We start from the raw sequence: 16,469 nt of genomic DNA on the forward strand, positions 1-16,469 counted from the left end.
AATTTTGCATACAAATGGATGGAAATAGAAAACACTATCCTGAGTGAGGTAAGCCAGACCCAAAAAGAGGAACATGGGATGTACTCACTCATATTTGGTTTCTAGCCATAAACCAAGGTCATTGAGCTTATAATTAGTGATCCTAGAGAAGCTAAATAAGGAGAACCCAAAGAAAAACATATAGGCATCCTCCTGAATATTAACCTTCAGCAAGCGATGAAAGGAGACAGAGACAGAGACCCGAATTAGAGCACAGGACTGAAATCTCAAGGTCCAAATCAGGAGCAGAAGGAGAGAGAGCACGAGCATGGAACTCAGGACCGCGAGGGGTGCACCCACACACTGAGACAATGGGGATGTTTTATTGGGAACTCACCAAGGCCAGCTGGCCTGGGTCTGGAAAAGCCTGGGATAAAACCGGACTCTCTGAACATAGGGGTTTTTCTTTTTGAATGCAGAGGAACTCCCAAGAGATCAGGACATAATTAATTGCTATGAATTCAGAGTAGAACTTGTATGTGGCTGCTATCAGGCAGGTTATACAAATGTAGCATTCAGTGATTAAAGAAGCACAAGTTTTAGGTGATTCAAATCCCTCGTACTCAGAAGCAAAAATAATTTTTAAATATGAATGTCATAGCAAATATTAATTCATAGTTTGAGCTCATGTTTATGGAAACAGAGTAGCTTTTATATCTTTATTTTTTAATTTTTTGAGATTATAGTTTGATTACAATGTTTCTCCTCTTCTTTTCTTCTTTTCACATTCTCCCATATACATCTTTCCAATCTCCTCCAAATTTATGGCCTCTTTAAAAACAGAAATTATTTACATATGCACAAAAATATTTCTTTTTTAACATATGCACATATATATTTCTAAATATAACCTGATAAGTCCATATAAAGATACCAGTGTGGGCTGGAGAGATGGCTCAGAGGTTAAGAGCACTGCTCTTCCAGAGGCCCTGAGTTCAATTCCCAGCAACCACATGGTGGCTCACAGTCATCTGTAATGAGATCTGGTGCCCTCTTCTGGCCTGCAACCATACATGCAAGCAGAACACTGTATATGTAATAAATAAATCTTTAAAAAAAGATACCAGTGTATATGTTTTGAGGGTTGACTGCTTGGCATTGGAAAACTAACTGGTGTGGTCCTCCTTGGTGAAGTCCACTTCTCCTATTCCCATCTTCCCTCAGTTCCCTACAGTTCTTCAGATAGGGCTGAAGCCTTGTGGTCTCTCCTCTGTCCATTTTGGCATGCCCGTTTGTGTCATGGAGTGCTTTATTTTAACTTGGTCAATAGGGACCTCTCTTAAGATTCAATAGTGGAAATACAGACATTTCTGAACTTTTTGGGTTGGGAGATATACAGATGTGTGAACTGAGCGTAACTATTTGTCGAATTACATGTGCTTTTTATTCAAGGTTCAGAACAGACATAATCTTTGTTAAATATGATACTGGAATGAAGATTTAGCATCGGGCTGTGCCGTAATGAATATGTTAGCTGATATATTCATGACAGCTATTTTTTTTACCTTGGAGATGAATGTAGTTTGTTTTTCCTTATAAACACCTTGAGCAAATATTAGTGGAAAAGTCATTGGAATACACACATTATAGATGCCAGTGTGGAACTGAGGTAAATAAACTGCTAAAATCTGACCCAGAGGAACTTCTGTCAGAATTATAATTCCATATTCAAGGCACATAAAACGTTGTGAAAAGTGAGGTGGGACCATAGGATGTGAGGTAACCAGCCTCCACTGAACTGGATCCTGACATCCATATCATCCTATCTCCTATTCATCCATAATCTGAGTTATTTATAGGCATAACCTAAAAATTCAGGGATTAACTATATTTTAATGGTTTGTCATTAACCTTTAAAACTTAAAACAATGGCTAGACACGTAGCCAACTCACATTTGTGAAAGCTAGTTGTTCAATTTTTAAGAATTTAAAAATCAGTTATTAAACTCTGAGTAAATTCAAATAGAACGTGCTTCCCTTTTCCAGGGAGCTACTTGATAAAAATTTGCCTCCATACCACTGGCCATGAAGTTTATTGTACACACAAAGATAAACATACAATTAAAGTTCTTCTTAAGCCTCACATCAGGTTCTGATTTTTTTCCAGTCATCTGATTACTTAATCTTGTTCTTACCTCAAAATTACCTACATTACTGAGAACCAGATGAACCAATTGTGTTGGTCATTTCTGTAGCCATAATTATTTGGTATCTTTGATGACTTCTTTTGGTGGTCTTATTCTGATGGAGACCTTAACTAAGTTTAACTTGTCTGCTTTTATTATTGACCTTTGCCCTTGCTAGGTCCAACAAGAAATAATTCCAAATACAGAGAGATAATCATGGATTTGTTCAGTGTCTATGTGGATCTCCAAAATTATTTCTAATTCTAGAAGACACCATTGGCGCTCTCTCAGTGCCTTCCATTATGCCATCACCTGCATTTTTCTGACACCTCTTTTCCAGGCCGTGGGTGGAGCAAACAGGAGGTGACTTAGGGATTGCATACTGCTGAGGTAGTGAGGAGTGTTTTCATACCGTATTTGATAGCAGCTGAAGTTAAATAAAGTAACATCCTTTTGTCTTCAGGTGTAACTGTTAGGCCTGAGTAGCGAGATCTCCAACGAGACCACCATGGAGCGGATTTTCTGATGCATTCACACAAGGTTTCTTTATTTTTATATGTTCGCAAACAGGGGATTTGTCCTACACACTGACACAGTGGGTGAGGGAGGAAGGCCCCTAGCTCACAGTGCAAGGGGTCTTTAAAGGGAAAAACTGCAAGGAGAGAGTTATATGCCTTGGCTGTATAGGGGGGTATGCTTACACTGCAATTGGCTCTAAGTCAAGAGAGGATTTTTGTAGCTTTCCACAAAAACACCTGGTAGCTGTAAAAACTTGTTTGTTCAGCTTCTGATTGGCTATCCTAAGGTCTCTGGGCAGCCAGGCAGTGTTTGGGACATTAGTGGCTTTTCTCGGAATTTCCACGTACACGGGATGGGGCACCTGGGGTGGAGTGCTTGCTGGGTTAGATTCTCACAAAATAAAGCCTGGGTTTAAAATGGCTTTATTTAGTCTTAGCTCTTCATTCCCTCCTTCTCTTAGGTACCTGGGTGCACAATCTTGGGTCCCTAAAGCCACGACTACTGATTCAATGGTTGTAGCTTCCCACAATCTCTAGGTTGAGAATTTAATATTGAGTCTGCATTTTCTGGACCATCAGTTGAATAGTTTCTAGCCTCTCCTTTCTGAATTGTACTAGCCTATTTAAAATGCAAGGGCTGGAATTCAAAAGAAGAACTAATATGAGCAAGGGTCCTAGTAGGATTGAAACAAGAGCGATTAACCAGGGAGAGTTATTAAACCATGACTCAACCATCCTTGATTGACTTCCCAATTCTTTCTTTCTCTCTGTAAGTCCCTCCTGCACTTTGGCCGTGGAATCCATTACAAGCCCAGAATGGTCTGTATAGAAACAGCATTCTTCTCCTAGGGCAGCACATACTCCTCCCTGTTGTAAAAATATTAGGTCCAGTACCCTTCTGTTTTGTAAAACTGCTTCAGCCAATGACGAGAGGGAGTACTGCAAGTGAGAGGTGGAAGTCTCCAGGCATTCTGTATCAACAACTATAGCTTCCCTGAAATCAGGGTAATGCTTACTTTGGGACAGAAGCAAGACAGTTCCTGTCCCCAATGCCACAAGACTCACTCCTAGAAGGATACTGAGGGTGAGGGTACTTATGGGCTCCCTTCTTATTCTAGGTAGCCTGGCACCCTGTTTTGTTCTATCTAGGAAACTTTGGTAATCATGATAAATGAGCCGGGGTACCAACCTGATGAGGACACATTACCCTGTGGAATTTTTCAAAACTGTAGTATGTGCACAAGGAGTTAAATCAAAGAGGCATGCCCACCAAGTATCATTTTGGGGGATTAGGTATTCTGCCCTTCTGGTTGTGAGGGGATAGACTGAATTGAAAAAAAAAAGCCCTCAGCAGCTGGAACTTCACCTATGCAAAGCCCTTGTCCTGTTACTTGTTCTAGGGTTAGGGAGTGTGGTGAATACTAGTGACATTCATCAGACTTAGCCACTTCAGAGTTGGTGCCCTGGACTGCAGTTCTCTCATAATAAGGGGGAGCTGTGTCATTACAGAACCAACAAGAGTTGGTTAGGGTCAGCCGTGAGGAGTTTAGGACAATGCAAGTCCTAATTGGAAGCTCCAGGAAGGGATGCTGTTGTGGCTCAGGCAATGTCAATAAAGGCTCCTTAGCAATAGTAACTAAAGCATCTGGAGTTGGTAGGTTAGGCAAAAAGGTGGTCAGAGCCTGGGGGTGGGTGCTCCAGTCTCTTCAGAGGCATAGGTGGGAGGGTGGGTTTTGGATAAGTGCCTTATTAGGGGCCTATTACTGCCAGTGGTTTTACTGGCTCTCTCTGCAGCTGCATTACGAGGGTGGTTAGGGCATGTCCTCCATGTCTATAATATATCACACTCCAGTGTAGGCCTGATGACCATCGTGTGTTCTGTTTTCCCTGGTTGGTGAATGTAATTTTTACCTGGTCTAAATTGCCTGGCACTCAAGGCTTATCTGGCTGCAGGAGGGGGTGGGGGCATACCAGATTGGGTTTACATAAAGTTGACCAAGTCTTGTTTACTTACAGACCATTTCCATTCTCCCTCATTAGAGGTGACACAGGCCCAACTCTTGCAGAAAGAGGACTCAAGGCCTCCAACTGCTTTTTATCCCTGAGGTTACTTGGGCACATGTAAAAACTATACCTCCTGTCCTCTTTCTGTCCCATTGCTCTATAGATATGGTTCAGATCACAAAAGCAGAAATGCAGGTCAGGCCACCAGGTATTCAATGGGGCCACATGGGTAGTGTGGTATAGAGTCTCATATGACTCTCCATCCAAAAGAATCCGAATCCCAGTCAATTTGAATGGTATGTGGGGGTTGCTCTCTTTAGCAGGTGCAGGGGGAATCAGCATCAACATTACTGGATGAGGAACAATGCTTGAGCATGACCTATAGGGGGCTGGTCGGGTGTTGTAAAGCTTTCCAGCCATCTCCTCAGTAGTCCTTTTGGCTGGTGAATGGATCTGCAGGGCCTGCATGCGAATAATGAATCCAGGCGGCCATTCTGTCCACCTTTAGGGCTCTGGCCATAGTCATCAAAATGATAAAGGGTCCCTTCCATCGTGGCTCTAGGGAGCCCTGCCGATGACATGGGATGAAGACCCAGTCTGTGGGGATGGGGGAGGGCAGCAGATTCCTATAGGACCCTGAGTTTGGGTCATATGTGCTTATGGGTCCATTGCAGTCATCAGATGGAATCAAGCACATTCCTGTCATCCAGTTCTGCCAGGAGTTCTGATTGGAGATTGAGAATAATAGGAGGAGGGGTACCAAATGTGATTTCAAAGGGAGTTAGGCCCATCTGATACGGGGAGTTTCTCACTTGGTATAAGGTGGAGGAAAGGAGAGTAACCCAGTCTCAAGGGATAATTTAATCAAGGTCTCTTTTAGGGTTCTATTCTCTCTGATGAACTCTGGGGTCCATATGCACAATTTAATTTCTAATCAATCCCCAGAATGGTGGCTAGACTCTGATTCACCTGAGATACAAATGCTGAACCGTTTTCCTATCCTATCATAGTGGGGAATCCACACCTGGGCAGGATATCTTCCAGCAACTTTCTGGTCACTGTCTCATGTCTGGTAGGGAGCTCCTTGGTCCATCCAGAAAAGGTATCTAGAAGATACCTATAGCCAAACAATCTGGTTTTGACTTCTGTGAAGTCAGTTTCCCAGTATGCACCTGATTTCTGTCCTCGGAGCCAAGTTCCAGGGTTCTTGGGGTTGGAGATAGCATTGGTCACTTGGCAGGCCTGGCAGCTGTAGACCAGGTACTCTGTAATCTGGCTTCCATTTTCTATTTTTACTTCTAAATGCCTCAGCAAGTCCTGCATCTGACGAATTTGCACAGGATTTGAAGGCCCAATTGCTTGGGCAGTATGACTTTACTGTTAGCCGATCTCCACCATCCTCCAAGGCATTGTCATAGAGAGGGTTTTTTTCCATGTCAGATATTTCCGGGTATATTTAGTCTGGTAAAGCCAGGAGCCCAGGGTACACCAAGATGGGGGAATAAAGTAGAGGTTATTACCAACTCCCTTGCCATTCAATCAGCCAAACTATTTCCTTTTTGTATTGGGCCATCCCCTTTCTGGTGGCCAAGACAATGTATTATGGCCAGTTTTTTGTAGGGGCCCACAATGTCTTTAGCAAGTCCAAAATTTTATTTTTTTAAATTGTCTTTCCCTCTGCTGTCAATAGGCCCTTTTCGTTGTATATGGCCCCGTGCATGTGGGCAGAGGCAAAGTCGTAGTGGCTGTCTGGGTAAACATTAATCTTCTTTCCCAGTCCCAGCTCTAAAGCCTTGGTTAATGCTATTATTTTGGCTTTTTGGGCTGAAGTCCTTGCCAGCATTGGTTCTGCCCAGATCACCTCATTTGTGGTCATTATTACTGCTCCCGCATGCCTTAGTCCATCCAGCACAAAGCTGCTTCCATCCATGAACCATGTCTCCTCTGCATCTGAGAGAGGAGTTTCTTTTAGGTCCTGGCATGTGCAGGGCGCTCTTGCTAGGATCCTGGTCTGGGTCTGGCAGCAATGTAGCCGGTTTTAGAATTGTTGGAACTTGAAACATTATTCTGGCTGGGTTAAGGAGCAGCGTCTGATAATGAGTCATCCAGGCATCACTCAACCATCGGTTGGGCAGCTGTTTAAGTACCCCTTCCAGTTCAATCCTAGAGCTGGCTTGTCAGCATCCTTAACCATCATGGCCACTGCCACTATGATGTGAAGGCAAGGGGGCCAGCCCATGGCCATGGGGTCTACTTTCTTGGATAGGTAAGTTAGTGGTCCTTTCCATGGCCCTAGGGTCTGCATGAACACACTCTTATTTATTCCCCAGTGCTTATCCACAAACAGTTAGAAGGGCATGGTCATGCCCAGCAGCTCTAGTGCCAAGCTTCTAGAAGATTGACAGTGTCATATACCTTCTGTCTGTCCTCTGTCCAAATAAAATCTTGTTCCTTCATATAGGAGCTTGGCTAGTTCAGCAAACTCCAGAATCCAGAGATGGCAGAACTCAGTGGTACCCAGGAATCCCCTCGCCTGCTTAGCAGAAGCAGAGGTAGATATCGTCAGTACTATTTCCTTGTGGGCATCTGAGAGCCATCTCTGTCCTCCTCTGAGGACATACCCCAGGTACATTATCTGTTGCTTGTAGATCTGGGCCTTCTTTGCAGAGGCCCTGTATCTCAGGCTTCTAAGGGTCTGCAGTAAGTTCTCCATCCCTTTCAGACACAATTCCTAGTTGGCGCAATAATCAACAGGTCATTTTTTGATGCACTGTAACAGACATATCTGGGTTTTGGGCTTAGTACTCACTCAAGTCCTCGTGTATGGGCCTCATCAAAGATGGTGGGGGAGGTTTTGAATCCTTGTGGCAGTCTGGTCCAAGTTAATTGGCCGCTGATTCTGATCTCTGGGTCTTGTCATTCAAATATGAGATAGGGCTGGTTACTGGGGGGCTAGCTGCAAACTGAGGAATATATCCTTAAGTCCAGGACTCTGTACACTGCTGGTCAGGGCCAGTGTGGAATGAATATCTACTACCCTCTTGTTTGCCTCATGGAGGTCCTGCACTGGCTGGTAATCACTGGAGTGAAGCTTTTTTACCAGCAGCGGGTGGGTGTGGGTGTGGAGTGTGTTTTGGGCCAACTGAATGAGTCTCAGGATTCTAGCAGTCACCTTATATGTGGAGTGGCTCCCTTCCTTGCTTCGAGGGACATGAGGTATTGGTGGACTTTTACAGGATCTGCCCCTGATCTTCACATAGACAGTGGGCTGGTAGGATGCCAAACCTGTGCCTTCCGTCTCTGTACATGCTACAAGAAACTTTTGAAGCTAATTCTACATAGAGGGATCAGGTTTCATAGGTTTTGAGTAAAGCCTGCATTCCTCAGTCAAGATGCTGGTGACCAAAATTTAGACCAGCACCCCATTAGGGTCAAGTAGCTTAGCCCTGTCACTAGAGAAATGTATTTATGCATTTATCTTTGTAAGCAAGGGGATATGGGCATTCCAGTATCACCAGGAAAGAATATGTTACCTGTCCCATTCCTAAGTCCACCATTCTTCCGGTAGTCCATGAATAGGCTTTGGTTCTGGTGGCTCTTTGTAACTAGGTCTTTTTTATTAGATATAGGCCCCTCTTGTTTTTAACAATACTGAGTTTTCTGCTCTGGTGTCTACCATAAAGTCAATTTTCTTCTCCACCTTTAGAGTTACCCTGGGTTCGGGAAGCAGGGGTGAGGGACCCTGACTCTCTTAATCACTGCCTACATCTAACTGCAGGACTTTGGTCCTTTGCTGCTTCTTTGGACATTCTCTTGCCCAGCGTCCTTCCTCCTTGCAGTATGCACATTGATTCCTCCCCTAGTCTCAGGGGAGGAATTTGTTTCTTCCTTCTTTATTGCCAGAAGTTGCTTGTCATATTCCCTGGCACAAGCCATCTGTCTCTCTTGATGTAGCCAAAATCTTGGATAACTTCTAGTGGTGGCTTTCCTGCTGTGCTTCTAACACTTGAGTAAGGCTCTTTTCTTGTCATTTTCCCTTTTCAGTTCTTTTTCTTCTACACTTTCCCTAGTATTAAAAACTTTCTCTGCCACCATCATTTAATATCTCTGATATTTCTCTTTCCTAGTCTGCCTAGTTTTTGGAGCTTTTTCTTTATATCTGTAGCTGCCTGGTTTATAAAAGCAAAGATCAAGGATATTTCTGTCTCTGGTGCCTCCGGGTAATAGGGAGTATAGTGCCTTAAGACATCCTGCAAGCATTCCAGGAAGGCTGCGGTGTGCTCCTCAGGTTCTTTTTCACATCACAAACCTTACTCATATTGGTCATCTGCCTGGCTACTTCCTTGAGAGCCGCCAATAGAGTCTGGGAATAGACTTTGAGTCTCTCCTTACCTTCTACTGAGTTATGATCCCATCCTGACTGGACACTGGGGAACACTGCATCTATAAGGGCTGAATCAGCAGTGGGCTCCCCAATGGGTTCAGGGACAACTTAGCGGGCTTCTGTGATGATCCTGTTTCTTTCTTTGGTGATGAAGAGGACCTGCAATAGCTGCTGACAGTCATCCCAGGTGGGCTGCTGGATAAAAAGGGCAGTTTTGGGGAGGTTAGTGAGATCGTGGAGATTCTTAGAGAAGGGGGCGTTTTTCGAAAGTTAATTGTACAAATGGCTAGTGGCAAAGGCCGGTAGTGATACTGTTGGTTTCCATCTTCATTTGGCATCCCAGATGGACTCAGTGGTAGGACTGCATGGCCCTGAGGTTGGGGAGTAGAGTGTTTTCCCACTTGCTGTGGGTTTCCTGGGCTGGGCATCCACCTGCTGCCTGATTCTCTAGTGGAGCTTCCCCCACATTGTCCTCAACAGGTTCAAGGGATCACAGGGGAGGCATATAGGGTAGAGGAAAGATGTCTTCCTCATCTGATCCTCCTTGTAGGATTGGTATGGAAGCAAGTCCCCTGGGTTTTCTCTCAACAGTTAAAACCTTAACTTCTTGAGGCAAAAAAATTTAACCCATGGTGGAGGGTTTGCTATAAGTCCCAACCAGGTGACTATATAGGGAATCTGTTCTGGGTGGCTGATCCTTTGTTGGTAAATGGTATTCTCCACCGCACCTATAAGCCAGCATCAAAGGATCCCTCTGCTGGCCAACTGACATTGAAGGAGGGATACTCTGAGCTGCAAAAGATATTAAATTTTCACTTTCTAATTTCCACACTGTTATGTGCAGTCACCTTGAAATCACCCCAATGTGCAAGGCAAAGCTGTAAGGGAGAAGAGAGAGTCTGTCCCATGTTAAAGTCAGTGTCAGGTCAATTCTTAAAACAATGAACAGAGATAAAAAGAAAAAGACAAACACAAGGGCCCAATGAGAGGAAAAATATCTTGAAAGCAGAGTCAGAGGTCTGTGGTCTTGATGAGCCCCAGACTCCCTTTGTCTGGAGTCCGGGGGCTCTAAAATGCCAAAGACTGTGTACTTTGGGGGAATTTCATCCCCCAGCAGGGTTGCCTTGTCCATGTTCTTGTCAGGATTTGGGATGTCTCCCAGATCCTTGCAACCCAAGCTGCTTGCTGCATACCACGTACCCGTGTCTGCACTCGGTGTGCTATTACCCAGTTCACGAGCTTTGGGCAAGGGGGCTGGAGTTTAAAATACACAAACACACACAGACAGAGAGACAGAGACACAGGTCATTCTTGAATTCCCTAATAATGCCCCTTTTATTGTGTCCAGGGGCAGCTTATATAAGGATAGCCACGCCCCAGCCAAACCCACCAGAAACCACTCTCCTGCCATCAGGAACTCCTAAAGGTCTCCTGCTCAGAGCAGCTATAGGCACTCAGATTAGGGGATTGCAAGAAATTCAGGATCTGGGGTCTCACTGCTCCCAACACCAAGCCTTACAGTGTATCTGCCTAGGCTACTTGGGCTGTTTCAGAAAAACCAGAAAACTGGATTTTTGGAGGATTCCATGTCTCAGAAGCAGTCAGAGATATAAAGGCAAACTGAAAGTAAATGAATAGAGAGGCAGATAATTGACAGATACAAATGGAAACTCACCAGCTTCTCTGAACCTCTGGGGTCAAAGGTCCAGGGCTCATGAAGGATCCAGGAATCCCAGATGAGCCCCCAAATGTATGCCTGAGTTGTGAGACCTCCAACGAGAGCACCACAGAACCGGTTTTCTGATGCATTCACACAAGGATTTTTTATCTTTCAAGCTTGAGAATGGGGGTTTCATCATACACTGACACAGTGGGTAAGGGAGAAAGGCCCCTAGCTCACAGTGCAAGGGGTCTTTAAAGGGAAAAACTGCAAGCAGAAGTTGCATGCCTTGGAATTACCAGATTGGATGGGGGATATGCTTATGCTGTAATTGGCTCTAAGTCAAGAGGGGATTTTTTTTTTTTTTAGTTTTCCGTAAAAAACACCTGGTAACTGTAAAAACTTGTTTGTCTAGCTTCTTATTGACTGTCCTCAGGTCTCTGGGCAGCCAGGCAGTGTTTGGACCATTTGTGGCTTTTCTTGGAATTTTCAGGTACATGGGGTGGGGCGCATGGGGTGGGGTGCCTGCTAGGTTAGATTCTTACAAAATGAACCCTAGGTTTAAAATTGATTTATTCTTGTCTCTTCAGTAACAACTCTGAAGGATGTTCTACAATCATTTACAAAATGTCAGTGGGCTTTTGTTTCATAGACGTACTTATCCATGAACATAGCATTTGATTATTTTCAGTAGCTTTGCTAAATCACTTTTTGCCTATTCTGAAGGTACTTCTGGAAATCCCCTCCTAAACAAAGCACAGGCATCTGTCTTTTGCCTCTGAGTCTGATTTTTGAGAAAGACTCAACCTGAGACACCCATTCTTACATTAGTTTGTCAACAACAGTGTGTAAAGAATTTGTGAACTAAATTCTGAAAAACACTTGAGTTCTAATACGCTGGTAAGAAAATTCTTGGTTAGAAGATCACACATTTATAATTGTTCAACTCAGTTTCTGCTTTATTTTTAATGCTGTATTGTGGCCAAGCATTTTGTAGTGGTTGTTGCTGTGTTTTCCCTTTCCCATGTCACTACAAGATATAAGTGACACAAATGTACTTGATTTGAGTTGAATATTTTACATTTAAATCTCTCAATAAATGCAAAATGACATTATACTTGATTATGTGCCTTACAGTCTATATTTGTAGATACATACTTTTATAATTTTTGAAGTATAATTATCTGAAGGATGCATCAGCCACCACTTATTGTGGACCAGGAATGTTTACAGATGCAAAAGTTTTACATCAAGATCACATGAGTCATATTTGTTGCCATTTATGAGTATACTTGCCCTTAGAAACAGTGAAAGAATAAGGAATTGAAATGGGCATTTCTAGAGACAGGACAAAAGAAAAAGTTCACCAATATGATATGATCTGAACATTTTTCACTTGTAATGATTTTCTATTCCTTTTGTTAATGGAAAAAGAAATTATATGCCCTAAAATAATTGGGAATAAAGATAAATTATGAGTTTGTGTTTTATAATGCTGAATTTCCATATTTTCATATTGTATTAATAAAAGGAGTGCTGGACTATATATCTCTGAGTATCACAACTCAGTTTTTCTATCATTAAACTCTTCATATAAATGGAAAGGAATCAATTAGTGTTGTTAGATGTTCCTAAGTTTTACTATTTAAATCATAGAACATTAGTTGTGAATATTGATTAATCACAATTAATACTATCCTATTTTGGTAATTCTTGAGTTTTTATATAATTTGTTCATAACACAAGACCAAATAAAAGTTAAATGGACCTCTGTGGTAGCTGTCTTGTATTTCTTAATTCATAGGAATACAAGCAAATGTAACCATTTGGTATTATGTATTTGATGACCTGTAGTTTATGAAAACCATCCTTTTTTATAGATTCAGTATCTGTATTCCTTCTTGTGGCTGTAGAAAGAACTATTCATTGCAGTTCTTTTGACCTTGATTATCTGAATACTGTGATTCAAAGAATTTTTTATTTAAAATTTGCAGTTTTATGAATTTTGCTGCAGAAATGAGGATTTTCCTGTAGACTGTAGAATGTCATCTTAATCTAGCTCCTGAGGGGAGATAGCACTTGATGTCAAGTGGGTGGGACAGGCTGACATCCTGGCTCATGCATTAGTTTGAGAAATTTTTGTTTCTCTCTCTTCACACACTGCTATTGATTGATTCTTAATCCTAAGAAGTGACTTCAAATTTTTTACCAAGTAAGATCACTGACTCCCCATCTCTGATAGCTTTGAATACAGATTGTATCCTTTCTCAAATTTCTGATTGAAAACATACTAACAGCATTGGCATCCCTTTATAAGGCTATTCATTTTTGTGTCAAGCACATGAAAAATATTCCACAATGAGACTGAGGAACTGTAGTGTGCTTAAGATCAAGCCCTTTTGTCTTCCTGATCAATGCCCATTCTTTACAGCCCTTCATTCTGGTTTGTGTTAGAGCCAGAGCCAAATACTTCATAAGTAGCAACAGTCACAATTTTATAGAAGAGGGTGATTAAAAAGGACTTGATTCAATACTCAAATTATCCACAGTCCATTTTGAGGCAAAATATTATTTGAAAAGAAATTTTGCTTTTTATCTTTACTCATGGATAAAGGGGGACAGAAATGAGAAATATATTACCCATTACCGAGAACTGTCTATGTACAGAAGGCATCCAGTTTGCTTGATGACCTCATTGTAGATACACGCCAAAAGTTTGTATTTATTCTTCTTCCAACATTATTCTGTTTTTAATGTATCACCTTTTAAGGTAGCAACCTAATTATTGTCCTGTCTATAAATCTGGGACATGTGCATTATTGCCAATTAGGATGTAAATCCAACCAAGCATATGTTCAAAGTTTAAAGTGAATTCATTCATTTTTTCTTTTCCCTTATCCCTTATTTTCCAGACTATTTAGAGAAATGCCAATCTTTCAGAGTAAAACAAAATAGGCAAAATTACAAGAGGTTAAATTTAATTCTTATGAATGTCTTCCAACCCCAAAATATTTCCAAGTTAGCTCAACTAATTGAGTGTCCAACTATGAAATGCTCCTAGCCATTAGTACTACTGGCCTATTCTGAAATAGCTTTCTAACTTGGATTTTTTTTTTAAAAAAGTCATATTACAAGTTTGGCTTCTTCAAAAATAAGTCAGCCTTTTGCACTTTTCTTCCATTTTCAGGAGAATTACCACTGGTGAGTGAATGTCCATGCAAAAATTATCTTGTAGATGCTTCCACATGTAAGTTCAACCTCAGACTCTAGATAGTTTCCCTCGTGTGTGGGGCGGGGGGTGTAGGAGAGGGAGGGATAAAAAAGGGAAAGAGAGAGGGGAATCTGATTTCAGTTTCCATGGAAATAGGCTAAATAAGGACTTTAACAGACAGGGGTATGGCAGTACCCAGCTGCTGAGTTTTAGCACAGTACTATTGAGACAAAATCTGAATGCATCCTAATCTTTTTTATTATGAGATCAATATTATATTTTGGTACCTGGAACATATCATTTTGTATACAAATTTTCTTTGTGACAGTGATAATCACTTATCCATTCAGTTAGCCTTGTGAAAAGAACTCAAACATAAAACTCATCCAATACAATTGCTTCATTTTCCCCACATTTTGTTTTATTATTACTTTTGTAGGATTTTTACCCCCACTTTATATGTATTTTTAACCTATAAATAAATACACTCAGAATTTCCTCTCCTCCACCATCTAAATGTCAGTGGAAAATTCTACAGAAAAGAGAGGTAAGACTTTTTCCAGGCTTCTATTGACTATATAAAGGGTCTGTGATATTAGCTGCTTGCTGTGATAATTTTATTGGTCCGCTTGATATAGTACATTACAATAAAGTCAAGAAATGGAGTTTTCTTTCTAGAAAGATAGAAGTATAATATTGTGACCATTAAGCTAAATAAGGCACCATATGAAAGTTTTATTTTTAAAAAAGGTATTGGCTGTTAAACAAACCAAAACCCTAAACTACAATGTGTAGGATATTGAGTCATGTGCATTTTTGGTAGCTCATCTGGAAAAAAAAAACAAAATAAAACAGCAACAAAACTTCATAATAATTTCTGTCAAAAAGTATTTAAATATATGGACATACTAAGAAAGAAAATGAAAGATTCCAGCTCATTTTCCTGGCCTGCTGCCATTTTACTCTTTGGTGTGAATCTGTGAGGAGATTTGACACATGTATAAAAATTTGAAAGGAAAAGAAATAAAAAAAGGATAAGTGTATGAGGCTTTGGATATACAATTTTGTTTGATTTTATGCTTCCACAATGCGTAAAGATAGTGAAGCATTACATTTCATCTCAAAACATGATTTTGAAATGTCAATAAAATAGATATAAAAAAGGTGAAAGTAGAAAGTTTAAAATCTTTTACACTTGGAATTTTAAAAATTATACTTGTGTATGTGTGTATATGCACACTTGTGTTTGCAGGAGATAGAGCAGGCGTCTTGGATGTGTATGCATGTGGGAGATAGAAGACAACCTAAGGTGTTAGTTCTCGCCTTCTGCTTTGTTTGAGACAGTCTCTTGTTTACAGCTGGGTAGCCAGACTAGCTGAGCACTGAGCTTTCCATCTTGCCGTAGGAGTACAATGCATGACATTTCATCCAGTTTTGCCTGGATTCTGGGGGATTTGAACTCAGCTTCCTTTTTAGTTTTTATTGAAAACGGATTCTTCTCTCATACAATACACCACACCCCGACCACAGTTTCCCTTCCTTTCTTTCCTCCCAGCTCGTTCTGATCTGTCTTCTCCTCCAGATCCACCCTGCCCTGCTGTTTCTTTCCAAAGAATAGCAGCTTCCAAGAGACAGCAACCAAACAGGGCAAAACAAGATACAATAAGACACGGCAAACCTCTCACAAGAGGCAGGACAAGGCAACCTAATAAGAGGAAAAGGGCAGGCGAAGAGTCAGAGACACAGCTGCTCCCAGTGTTAGGAGTCCCACAAAAATGCCAAGCTTACAGCCTTATACTTGCGTAGTAAGCACTTTATCCATTGAGCCATCTCCCGAGCCCCTATACTTGGGATTTGATACCTAGATTGGAAATGTAAAGGTCTATTGGAAGATATGATTTTAATATAAATAGCTTGCCAATGAAGGACTCGCTGTGTTTTACATGATTCATTTTCTGGGGTTTGTGTATCAAATGACTTAGAGGCTTCTACCACCTATATACTTTATATGCAAGCATAATATATGGCTCTATCCTGGAAACGAGTCAGGTGGAGAGGAACTATGAGATTTCCAGTCATCAGGGATGACTTTCCCTGTTGATTTTGTTTCTGTGTAGTTGGGTGTGGAATGATGTAAATATGTGTATTTAGACATCAGGGAAATTCAAGTAGTATAAATATGGGAAAATTGTTTCTGAAAGAAATGGGTCACTTTTATTATACTGATTTTTTTCTTGAACCTGTTTAAAAGAAAAATACTGCAGGTGTTGCCCTCATGTCTTTTAATCTCATTGGTATAAGTGCATGGCTTCTATAGACCAACGATTTCTGTTCAAATCCGGGAAATGTTCACCTGTGTGTACTTCAAATTAGCAGCAGAAACATCTAGGCATGTTGATGTACAGAAAGCCTTAGCCATCATGAAGTAGAAGGGCACACACACACACACACACACACACACACACACACACGGTTGCACGCACATCTTTTACCAAAATGAAATTTATTTTATTTTGTTTTGTGCTTT

This window comes from Microtus pennsylvanicus, chromosome X (assembly GCF_037038515.1).
Source record: "Microtus pennsylvanicus isolate mMicPen1 chromosome X, mMicPen1.hap1, whole genome shotgun sequence".
NCBI classification, from domain to species: Eukaryota; Metazoa; Chordata; class Mammalia; order Rodentia; family Cricetidae; genus Microtus; species Microtus pennsylvanicus.